At 42.5% G+C, this 12,192-nt stretch overlaps 1 protein-coding gene across 13 annotated transcripts in view; it reads right to left on the reverse strand.

Annotated features, from left to right (window-relative positions):
* Positions 1 to 12,192, reverse strand: part of LOC137377146 (neuron navigator 2-like) — a 984,055-nt gene that overhangs the window by 55,222 nt on the left and 916,641 nt on the right. The gene's annotated exons all lie outside the window — the stretch shown is intronic.

The raw sequence follows: 12,192 nt of genomic DNA on the forward strand, positions 1-12,192 counted from the left end.
TTTTCAACTCTACAACCAGTATTTTTGCTCCATATATAAAATGTTATACAATGAGCTGCTGATCTCAGCCATGTTGCAAGGTGGAGGTTTTGAGCAGAAGACAAAATCTAGGGACACCTCCCAGCAGCCAGTTTTGGAATACTACAGGACCATAAAACACTGCTGCTTGGTATGTTTAGAATGAACACTAACAAGGAAATGAATGCTACAGTGGTTCATAAAACCCTAAAACCTCTCGACTCTCTGAACACTGTCAACATGCACCATTGTGCCTTACTTAACTAACAGATCAGAGATATTACCTTTAAAGTTAAGAGAATTCAAATGTCAGGTTTCAGTTTAAAACACATAAACACTGGCCCATTTATAGTATTCATGGACTTAAAGGGCATATTCATGGATATGGAGTTTCAAAGAACCTCTTGATATTCAGGATCTGTTATCATTGTTGGGAATGGATTTATTCAAATTTTCTAAACAATCAAGGAAGAGCTCCCAACTCAGTATCAAAGGAATGGCAGCACAGATAATTATATGCCAAGAGGCAAGAGGACCATCAGTCCCTACACAGAGAAGACAGAGCGTGGAACTCAATTCACTGCTGTTGTAAATTAATTTAACTTAATATAAATGGTTTAAATTGGGGATAGGCTGAGAAAAGAGGAGGCCCAGCAAATCCTCCCTGAGTCAGCAGAACGTTTTAAGTACAACCTGTAAAAGTAGTCCAAGCAACACTGTCACTTTTACAACTGTTTTGACCTTTTTCCAGTGAAACGATTTGGAAAATGCGCTACTTTTACTGCTGGATTTAATGGGCTGGATTTTATGAGGCCGCCGCAGAGCCTCCGCAATCTTAAACGCGGCGGCTCATTAACATGCCCGGGGTGGACTGCACCCTTGATGACGTAGAGCGGCTGGGTGAGTCGTCCCCGGCAACAGTGTCTGTTATCACCGCGCGGTCGCTGGCGCCATTTTTAAATGACTGTTTGAATTTTTAAATCTCATAGAAACCTATAAAATTCTAACAGGACTTGACAGGGTAGATGCAGGAAGGATGTTCCCGATGGTGGGGGAGTCCAGAACCAGGGGACACAGTCTCAGGATATGGGTAAACCTTTCAGGACTGAGATGATAAATTTTTTCACCCAGAGAGTGGTGAGCCTGTGGAATTCGCTACCACAGAAAGCAGTTGAGGCCAAAACATTGTATGTTTTCAAGAAGGTGTTAGATATAGCTCTTGGTTCTAAAGGGAACAAAGGGTATGGGGGGAAAGCGGGAACAGGCTACTGAGTTGGATGATCAGCCGTGATCATAATGAATGGCGGATCAAGCTTGAAGGGCCGAATGACCTACAGTTGCTCCCATTTTCTATGTTTCTATGTATGTTTCTAAAGGGGCAGCGCATTTAAAAATATTAAAAATAATTTTAAAAATCTTTCCAGACCATCTCCCACCCCCCAATAGCCTTACATGTCATTCCTGCCCTCTAGCAAACCTCCCAAAATACTTACCTTCAGTACCTGACCTTCCCCCCCCACAAAGTTCAGAACCTTTGTCCTTTACCCCTTCCCATCATCCCCTTGACCAATCAGGTAAGTTTGACCCCGCTCCCTCCTTCCTGCACTGAGAAAATTACCTCCTCACTGCTCCCCACAGGTATCGCACCTCGTTTTCCCAGACAGGAATGCAAAGGCGCAGCAGTGCCAGCCGCCAGGATGAAGATCATGGCAGCAAATCAGGAAGCGACAGGAACTTCATTAATGCAGGTAAATTAATTTATTTAAAAATGTAAAATGTGTCCTGTCGCCGAGTGGCTGGGGGAGGGGGGTGGCGGGGCTGCCACGAGGCCTCTCCGCCTCCGTTGAGATTGGTACAGGCCCTGGCAGCGTCCGGGTCAGTGGTGGGCCTCATCCGGAGCAATCTTCATGCCCCCCTGCCCCACCACCGTTCCTGATGTCGAGGGCTCTATAAAATTCAGCCCAATGTGTGTTTGTACATTATTAAAAAATGGCACCGAAACATAGGGTGCTAAACAGAAATTGAGACTAAATGAATGATTCATTAGCTTCTCTAGGTCATCAGAAAACACCTCTCATGCTGGAAAATGCTTTGTTCTCTATCTGTCAGGAGGTGGATTAGAACAGAGACACTTATAAAGGGGCTAGATTTTCCATTTGGAAAACCAAATGCAGGTCCCGAACTCGCACCGTGACAGGAAAAGTCAGTAGACACAATTTTTGGCGAGCAGGCCAATTAGTGGCCAGAGGGCACACTCACCATCCAATTAAGGATGGCAGGTAGGCTCCAAAGTCTGGAGGGTCAATATGAGGCCCACCAGCGGTTAAACATCGGCAGCCCCACCTTCTGAGTTGGGAACTGCTGACGGATGATGTCTGGACAGAGAGAGAGAGAGAGTGTGCACGCACAGGAGTGCCGCATAATGGTGTTTGTAAAAAATGGCGACAGCTGCCAGACCATGATCATGGAGGGGCAACCCCTCCAATGGATGGGCATGGCAGGAGATGGGGGGGTCTAACAGAATGGAGTGCTGACCCCTGCCACCCCACCATCTCCCACCTGCAGGCTGCCTCCTCTCACTGGCCGTGTTTCGGCTGCAGTAAGGGGCCCGCTTGCCAACTGGAAAATTCCAGTTGGCACAAGAGAAGGGCCTTAATAGGCACCATATATATCTTAATTGGCTGCTGCTTATGGGCAGGTAGCTGTCCTGCCTCCGACTCAGCCTTGTCGAAAATGTCTCAGGGGCAGGATGGTGTCAGCAAACTGGTGCTCCAGCTAGTGGTGTGAAATTCTGGGCCCACCTAACTCTCGTTCCCCCCCACCATCGGCCACCAATAACCTTTCCCATGTAGATTAGCAAAAGGCCCCTGAAGAGGCAGGAACAATAAGTCAAAATGCAGGGCAGTTATTGTGCTTAAATCAAACAAGGTGATCCACTGAAGGCAGGTATTATAGCATCTTTATAATTTTTATGTTATTCTGGGGAGAAAGGTGTATTGATTGAAATTAAAAAACCTGATTATGACATTGTTCTATATTTTAACCTCACCATGGAATAAATCATCTCAACTATTTGAACCAAGTTTTACCTCGTCCAGTGTTAAGTTGGTCCATCTGTGGAGAAATTGAAGCAATACATGTGTAAAGATCACAGATATTGGCTCACATGGGGGTCTCATTGTTATACTCTAGGGCCCTATAATTGTACAATCAGAAATGGTGCATTGTGAGTGAGTGCCCATTTGACTAAGATGCTCTGACTACTTATGGAAGAGGCAAAGAAGGTAAGGGTGGCATGGTCCCTCCCCTGAGGGACATTAATGAACCTATTGGGTTCTTACGACAATTCAGTACTGTTTATGATCATTCTTTCTGGTGCCAACCTGAAAATTACCATAAAAAAACCATGAAACTGCTGGATAACCAGATTTAATTAATTAAATTTTACAACTTGCCAAGTTGTGGGATTTGAACTCTCAACCACAGGGTTACCAACCAAGTGGCATAACCATTCAGCTATTGTATCCTTTCCCTTTTGAGACCCAAACTCTGGAAGATAGTGTTTAAACTATGATATACGATCTGCAGTTTGGATCATGAACCACCAGCTTTGAGAGTTTGGAGGTTAGAGGATAGTGAGTTTGAAGTGTAAAGTCAGACCTAGAGATTGATTCAATCTGTTGGTGAAATAGTATATGTGTTATCTTTAGCACTGCTGCAAAGCCATGCTAAAGGTGGTGTAAACATGCCCTTCTTACAATATTACAACAGTGACTACACTTCAAAACTAGCTCATTGGCTGTAAGGTGCTTTGAGACATCCGGAGGTTACATATTGTATTTCCAAATCATTGGGATTCATTTCATAAAATACTCTTAAAAATAAAATGTTGCAACTTGTTCTTTTCGTTGTTTGTGATAAAATGCTGTGATTATTCCATGGTAATGTAATAATCTTAAACATTGAATCAAAACAATGTGTCATCAAATTAGTCAGAATTATGCAATAATTTGATTGAGATTTCCCACCCAATGGGAACAAGGCAGTAGCTCTCATAAAATTGTGTGAAAAAACTTACCGTCACCATTTTGCAAGGGTCCTTCGAATTGGCAGCCTGGTGACCACCATAGAGAGTGCACAGCAGATTTAGATATTTTAAATCGGAAACCTATGCAATTAATAGGACACTCCTTTGCCATTTTAGGATTGAACTGCGTAATGCATGTTTCTTGTTCTCAGCATAATACATTACACTTTTATGTCTGTAGAAAACTTAATTTCTATGTCTGCAGTGTGATATGTAAGTGTTCACAGGAATACTCTGTCACTTTGAACATTTTCAACAAACCAACAGCTGAAACAAAGAGGACGGAGCTGCACGGTTACCACAATGAGTCGGTCTGGGTGGTCTGAGACAAGCTGCACAAATTTAAGACGTCCCTCATTTCAAACATGTGGGTCCATCTTTTCAAACAACTCTTTAGTGCATGTCGCATGCTGTCGATAACATGATAAACGATAACTGCATATAATTTCAGCAGATCAAACAGAGAAAGTATGAATTTTGGCTATTGCAATTACACTTCTACTCAACCCTCCCCCATTCCCATTATTCCTTTCCATGCATGGCAAGCTTTAAAATGGGGAAATGGATCAGGTTGAGCTGTGAAGCTAAGCACTGATTAGGTTTACATGAGCTAAGCTTTATTTAGAGGAGGGGAAAAGTGATAGGGAGAAGGGTTAGGGGTGAAAGCAGGGAGGAAAGAATATAGAACCTAGGGGTGGATTTTACCTTAGGCGGACGGGAATTCGCCACCGACGTAAAAGTTGGTGATGAACCCACTTCCGCCTAGCCCAGGGATCCGTCCCGCATTTTACTAGTCCCCAGGCTTTAATTGTCCCGAGGCGGGACTTCCACCCACTTGAGGGAGGAAGTCCCGCCTCAGTGAGCTTCCAGCCAATCAGCGGGCTGGCAGTTCTTACTCTCAGCAGTGCCAGGTTAAATGAGGGTGAATGAGGCCATTCAATTCAAATGCAAGCATCCTGTGGGATTGGTTGAATTATCTTAAATGGAAAGCTTCTTTTTGTGTTTAACAAAGCTTTTAATTAGCTTGGACTGGCATTTGCTTGAAAGTATTTCTCTGCGTGGCTGGCTGGAGACATGTCAATGAGTGCCAGCAGTGATCTATGTGCAAGATTCAGAATTGTGTCAGAAAGAGAGGGGAAAGCAAGAGTGGTTTACAATCATCTGACTCTCACAACACAGCCACTGCTTTATAATCATCGCATTATTAAACTTAATGCATTCATTTTCATTTTACGCCACCCATTTTCAGTTTTTGATCCATGCAGCAAAATTTAGTGCAGACACTAGCTATTTGCAATGATATTTCTCGGAGATGAAGATCTGTATTTTATGGATCTGTAATACTCATACATTGGAGAAATAACAATTGTGAATTTGTCACTACAACTTCTTGCAAAAATTATTTGCTTTGATTACTGGTAAATGCTGCATTTTTCCTTCCCACCATGTATCTTACCACCATTAGTTTAGTCTTCAGACAGGTTGCATACCCTTCCACTAACATGGTTTATTATTGGTTGCACATATACTGATATATCTATACCAGGCCAGAGCTAAGTGAAGTTGGCTTAAATCAAATAAAACTTTAGATGTGGAGCTTTATTCTTCCAAAGACTCAAATGCAGAACAACTTGGTTTTGTTCTTAATCTGCCATTAATACCTTGTTGCTGCACCTACAAGATATGGGTAGAAGTGGCGTCTACAATGGGAGTAGTCATTCAAATCAGATTTGGTAATTACTGTGGAATTCACCCTCGTCCAGCCGTCTTTGTTTTTATTTCTGCTCATTCACACTGCTTAAATAAATTGCAGTGTCTTTTGTTCCATCCATCTCTAGTTCCGCTGTTGAGTAACGTGTTTATTTAATAATCTGACTTTATTTCTAAAGACAAATTCTGATGGTGAACAATGCTGATGGGCCAGCAGGTCCGATGCACACAAAAAATAGGACACATGCTGTATAAAATTTTAACAAGATTAGCAAGACTGCTGGATGTCAAACAGAATCATCATTGTATCTGTCTATATCAAGATTAAACCCTTCCGATCATTTGTGGGCTGGGCATGTTGTTGTTTCGGCAAACAGAGAAAAGTCTGACTATCAGTCAATGATAAACACAGACATTTGAACTCAAAGAAAACATGATGTTATCAGACAATGAAAAGAAACAGTACAATAAAATTCCCATTGATTTTCAACAGAAGAATTGGTCTTGTAGCATGATGGACAAGGCAAGTTTCAAAATTAATAAAGCAATAAAACAGAACTTTATGATTAATGAGGGTTTCAATTTATTGTTTTCCTTTAGAACTAATATTACCATTTGTATAGCTCCATTAAGGAAGTTCCACATGCCCGTAGAGTAGTTTTGCCAATAGGTGTGATCACAGGTTGAGTTTTTATTTTAATTTAACTACAAACCGCAACTGACTGCTCAGCTTCTGAGAGATTGAGAATTACAGGCCATGGAAAACCAATGGAGACCAGAAGAGATGGGAAGGCAAGAGAAATTGATAGCAGATAACAAACTATTATATATTTGAAGAGATAGAATGTAAGGTAGACAGAAGTAGTAGAGAAAGTCATGGAACAACAACTAAATCAATTAAGAAATCGGGTAAGTAACAGCAGTAGCCAGTCCAGAGATAGACTGGGGTCTTGAGCTTTGAACTTTGGACACTTCCACCATAGAAGAAACCTTGAATACTTGCTTTGTACACAATGTTCATGAAATATTTACATTGCTGTCTCAGGTTCGCATCCATCATCAAATAACCATTTATTTGCATCTTCCAAAAATAGTAGATAATAATAATGGTTTGATCTGAAAAACATGACCCTAGCCCCTTGCCAGGCAATAATTCATAAGTTACATGCAAAAGGGTTTGAGAACTACTTAGTAAAAGAATGACAGCACACCACTATCCTTGTAAAAGGTCATTCACTGCCACTGTCACAAGATCCAAATCTCAAACTGCACTCTTGCTGCATTTCTTTGTAAGCAACTGATGATAAAAATACACTTCAATAATTGAGCAAAGGGCAGAAGAAATAGCAAAAGTATTTTTGCCGCTGTAGTTTATAAACTGCGTCAGAGCAGTAATCATTTAAAGGGCTACGGTTATATATCCTGGAGGACTATTTAAGACATTTTTGGTTTCACAGGGATTAACTCTGGTATCATTGTTATGTTAAAGAACTTTGGTGATTCAGTTCTCTGGAGGTATGCATTAGAATATATATGCACATCATAATCTGTGAAGGATAAAATTGTTGGCCAGGATCTTACCCTTGGCGGACGGGAGCCGTCCACCGACTGAAAAGTTGGTGGTGAACCCCCTTCCGCCTGGCCTGGGGATCCGACCTGCATTTTGCGGGTCCCCAGCCTTTAAATGTTCTGAGGTGGGACTTCCACCCGCTTGAGGCAGGAGGTCCCGCCTAATAGAGCTGCCGGCCCGCTGATTGGCTGATTAGTACCAGCAGTACCACTGGGAGTGCTGGCCACTGCTGGGACTGCAGCCCAGCTTCAAGACGAAGATGTCGGGGAGCACAGAACCAAGGAAAATTTTTGTTGCCTCACCAGGCATGATCGGTCAGGCTCCAGTGAGGCAAGGGTGGCCCTCCATTGGGCACAGGGTAAACGATCATGAGGGCACGCCCCCCCGGGCTGTCAGAGAGCCGCCTGCTTTTGCCAGGCGGCTTCTCTCGGGCCTGGGCCGCCCGCTTGCCACGGGTAAAATCCCCGTGACAGTGGGCGGAGGCCCTTAAGTGGCTGTTAAGTGGCTACTTATGGGCCTTGATTGGCCTGGGGCGGGCAGGCCGTTTTTCGTGCTGCCACCCTGCGTAAAGTAGCGGCAGAAGGTCAGGAAGGGCCCCCCGAGCCTCCATCTCCATTTTACGCGCCACCCCCCAACCACCTTCAAAAAATTAACAGTCTTTTTTAACTAATGGGTTAATTTCAGCACAGTGATATTACGTTTCCCTGTGCAGAATTAACCACGCAGGCACTTCTTTCACATTCTAATGATTTCTTTCCCCCCCCACACACTTAGTGAACTGGAATTTTCTTTTTCTCCATGGAGCCATTTTTCCATGCAACCAATGTGCACAAATGCTCCATATTTGGATTATATTCATGCCTTTGAGTTAAGGCATGCCAACCAGTGAAAACAGTGTTCTCTTATTTCCCTAATTATCCCTTCACAATGTTGAACACTTCCATCAGTATTCCTCTTCCAATTAAACTCTCCCTTCTCCATTCTAATGAAAAGACTTTATTTCAATAAGATGTGCTGATCACTAAAGCCTCTCAACCCAGGTGACAGATGACATGAAAATTGGTGGTGTCGTAAATAGTGAGGAGGAAAGCCTTAGGTTACAGGATGATATAGATGGGCAGAGCAGCGGCAAATGGAATTTAATCCTGAGAAGTGTGAGGTGATGCATTTTGGGAGGACTAACAAGGCAAGGGAATATACAATGGATGGTTGGACTCTAGGAAGTACAGAGGGACCTTGGTGTACTTGTCCATAGATCACTGAAGGCAGCAGCACAGGTAGATAAGGTGGTTAGGAAGGCATATGGAATACTTGCCTTTATTAGCCGAGGCATAAAATATAAGAGCAGGGAGGTTATGATGGAGCTGTATAAAACACCAGTTAGGCCACAGCTGGAGTACTGTGTACAGTTCTAGTGTCTTCACTATAGGAAGGATGTGATTGCATTGGAGAGGGTGCAGAGAAGATTCACCAGGATGTTGCTTGGGCTGGAGCATTTCAGCTATGAACAGAGACTGGATAGGCTAGGGTTGTTTTCCTTTGAGCAGAGAAGGCTGAGGGGGGACCTGATTGAGGTACACAAAATTATGAGGGGCATAGATAGGAAGAAACTTTTTCCCTTAGCGGAGGTGTCAATAACCAGGGCGCATAGATTTAAGGTCAGGGGCAGCAGGTTTAGAGGGGATTTGAGGAAAAGTTTTTTCACCCAGAGGGTGGTTGGAATCTGGAACACACTGCCTGAAGGGGTGGTAGAGACAGGAACCCTCACAACATTTAGGAAGTATTTAGATGAGCACTTGAAACGCAATAGCATACAAGGCTACGGGCCAAGAGCTGGAAAATAGGATTAGAATAGGCAGGTGCTTGATGGCCAGCATGGACACGATGGGCCGAAGGGCCTGTTTCCATGCTGTAGAACTCTATGACTCTACCACGGTGAATCTGTTTTGCACCCTCGCCGTGGCTTTCACGTGCTTTTGAGTTGGGAACCCAAAACTGAATCGTGTCAGCCATTAAAATTTATGAAAGAAGGGAATGTAAGTCATTTTTATTTTCAATAGGAAATTATGGCCCATATTTATAGTGCAGCATTTTAGCTGGTAGAACAGACCGCCACACTTTTTTTTGTTAGAGAAACACCTGAAATATTTGACGTGTTATTCAGAAACACAGACATTAGAAAATGGCATTACAATAGAACATGCTGAGAGTTCCAAGCTGCTGTGCCTGCTCTGCCTGTTGTGCCAGGGCACAATTTTTTGTTTTTGTGATTCCTCACATGATAAGCTCCAAACTTGTGTTTTTGGGTCTCAACTCTAGATCTTTTTCTCATGTTCACCATCTCAGACCTCGCCCATAGGCAAGCTCTTGCCCCCCCCCCCATAGCTGGGATGTCATTGCCTGCCACATATCCAGGCTATTTGCAGCAAGCCAAGATGTCAAACAGAGAATCCTCTTCTCAGCTTACTGGTTATGCCACATATCCTTCATGTAATCATGCTCAACTTTGGAAGGTAGAACAATAAACACTTCACTAGATCATGGCTTTGGGGCTATAAAGCACTGTGCAGACAAACTGAGCAGCAAATGAGCAAATGGACAGTCAGAATGGTGCATGGTAGATTCACACTAATTACAGGCTTAACTCTCCCTCCTGTTTAAATAGAAAAGAACAAAAGGTTTAGTGAGTTGCTGCACTATACTGCAAAGTAATGTGGAGTGGATACAGGGTTCCTGAATCTGAACTTCTACCTATCTCTTCGGTCTATCTCACTCTGAACTTCAGTCTGACTACTCAGTTAGAACAAGATGGGGTAAGAAACAATGTTAACAGCTTACTGAATGATGGGAAACGTTCTCTGAGCTTTATTCTATTTTCACCTGACATCCCCACATATGCATTTTCCAGCAAAGTGGGGGTGGGATGGGGTGTGGTGCTGGTCACTGGATAATAATTAGGAATGGAAGGCATGGTTGATTTTTTGCCCCCTTCTTAGTTTCAGGGCTGTGAAGCCCCAAAAAGTTGACTTGCATTTATACAAAAGTCTACCTTGTCTGACAGAAGCTCCATTCCTTCGAAAGTGCAGTCCCTGTTGTTACGTAAGCCACCTCAGCAACTATTTTGTAAACAGCAGGGTCTCACGAACAACAAGATAAATAACCTATTTTTGGTTGGTGTTTGGGAGAGAAACGCAGGACACCAGGAGAATTTCCTGGTCATCTTCAAATAGTGGCAGTGGATCTTCAATGTCTAATCCAGACAAGGTTTTGATTGAATGCCTCATCCAAAGGGTTGTTCCACTGATACTGCAACATTCCCATAGTACCGCACTGGGGAGTGGGGGACGGCGGGGTGGGGGGTGGTGGGTCGGGGGGGAGTGGTGCTGTCAGCCTAATTAGGTCTTCAATTCATGGAGTGGGATTCGAACCTACAATCATCTGCCTCTGAGTCATAAGCACCATCAATAGAGCAACACTGACATTTATTTTGTTCTCATTGTGTTTCTAAGATGAATAGATGCATTTAGCCTATCTTAGTGCACCCATCCAGAAAAATTCAACAGTTTTCCCTACCATAGCATTTAATTTTAATCTTAACCAGCTCAAAAGTTGTCACTTGAATGATTTTATATAGAAGTCCATTCTGAATATGATCTGCCTGATATTTGTTTTAAGTTTTCCTTTTATTAGCTCTAACCTGTGCTATCTTGTTCAACAGCTCTGTTGAAACCAGTTAACTTGGCACACATTGAAAAGTGAACTTGGGGCCTTCAGATCTGTTTGGTTTAACTTCAGCAATTTGGTTGAGAAAGGTACACAGTAGAGCCCAGATGATTCCCCAAAAGGTGGAATCATTACAAGAAGTTGGCAGTTATATAATATATCGCTTGGCTGCTCTTGCGTTTTTACCATGATCTCACTGCTATATCACCAGTCACGGCTTAAATGGGGCTTCTAATAAAATGTCACTTCTCCTCTACCAGCTTTTCCCGACTGGTCCTATCCCTTTGGAAGGCCATAATCTCTTCATACAAGTGACACAACCTCCTCCTGAAATAAGTCCCATTGCCATCACTAATGTCAACATTAGTCCTCTGTTAATCCATCCTTCGGTCAGCCTCTGCTACAATCATTTTAGATATGTGACAAAATGTTATGCTCAACATTGTGCATTACACTGCAATGAAAAATCACATCCTCCACAAATCAAATAAAAACTCCTTTGCAGCGATTTATCACAAAATAAACCCAAGTTACAACAACAGAGTCTTTGAAGTTATATGGTCTAATACAATTTCTTGTTCAGTTTGCTGTTCAGCAGTGTTGAACCTTTATCACTCTAACAAATCTGGTCATGTATTACCTAAATCATTTTGCAATTTTATTTATTTTTCCATTATTGGAATGTTCATTAAAGTAACTGTTAGAGGCATTGTTACGACTCAAAATTTCTCAAACATTACTCCAAGAAAGTTTGGGGAACTTTCCAAACAGCAGCAGCACAATCGAATACAAAAGACAAACTCCTGATGACAAAACATTCAAACAAGTTTGCACTATTTTCTTTCAGTGGGTGAATAAAGGTCTATTGTTTTACAAAAGGGTAATCGACATGGTCATATCGCCTCCTGTAAGCATGCAATCCTTTTGTCTGAAACAGATAAGTAACATTTCATTTTGGGAAAAAAAAGTCCAAAGACATTTAACCTGTTAACGACAAATCAATTCTTGTTAAATAAATAATCCCACCTCATTCATATTTGCAAATGGATACGGTTTTGGATGCTCTTTGGAAAGGCTGGAATTT

Source organism: Heterodontus francisci, chromosome 14 (assembly GCF_036365525.1).
Source record: "Heterodontus francisci isolate sHetFra1 chromosome 14, sHetFra1.hap1, whole genome shotgun sequence".
Lineage (NCBI taxonomy): Eukaryota > Metazoa > Chordata > Chondrichthyes > Heterodontiformes > Heterodontidae > Heterodontus > Heterodontus francisci.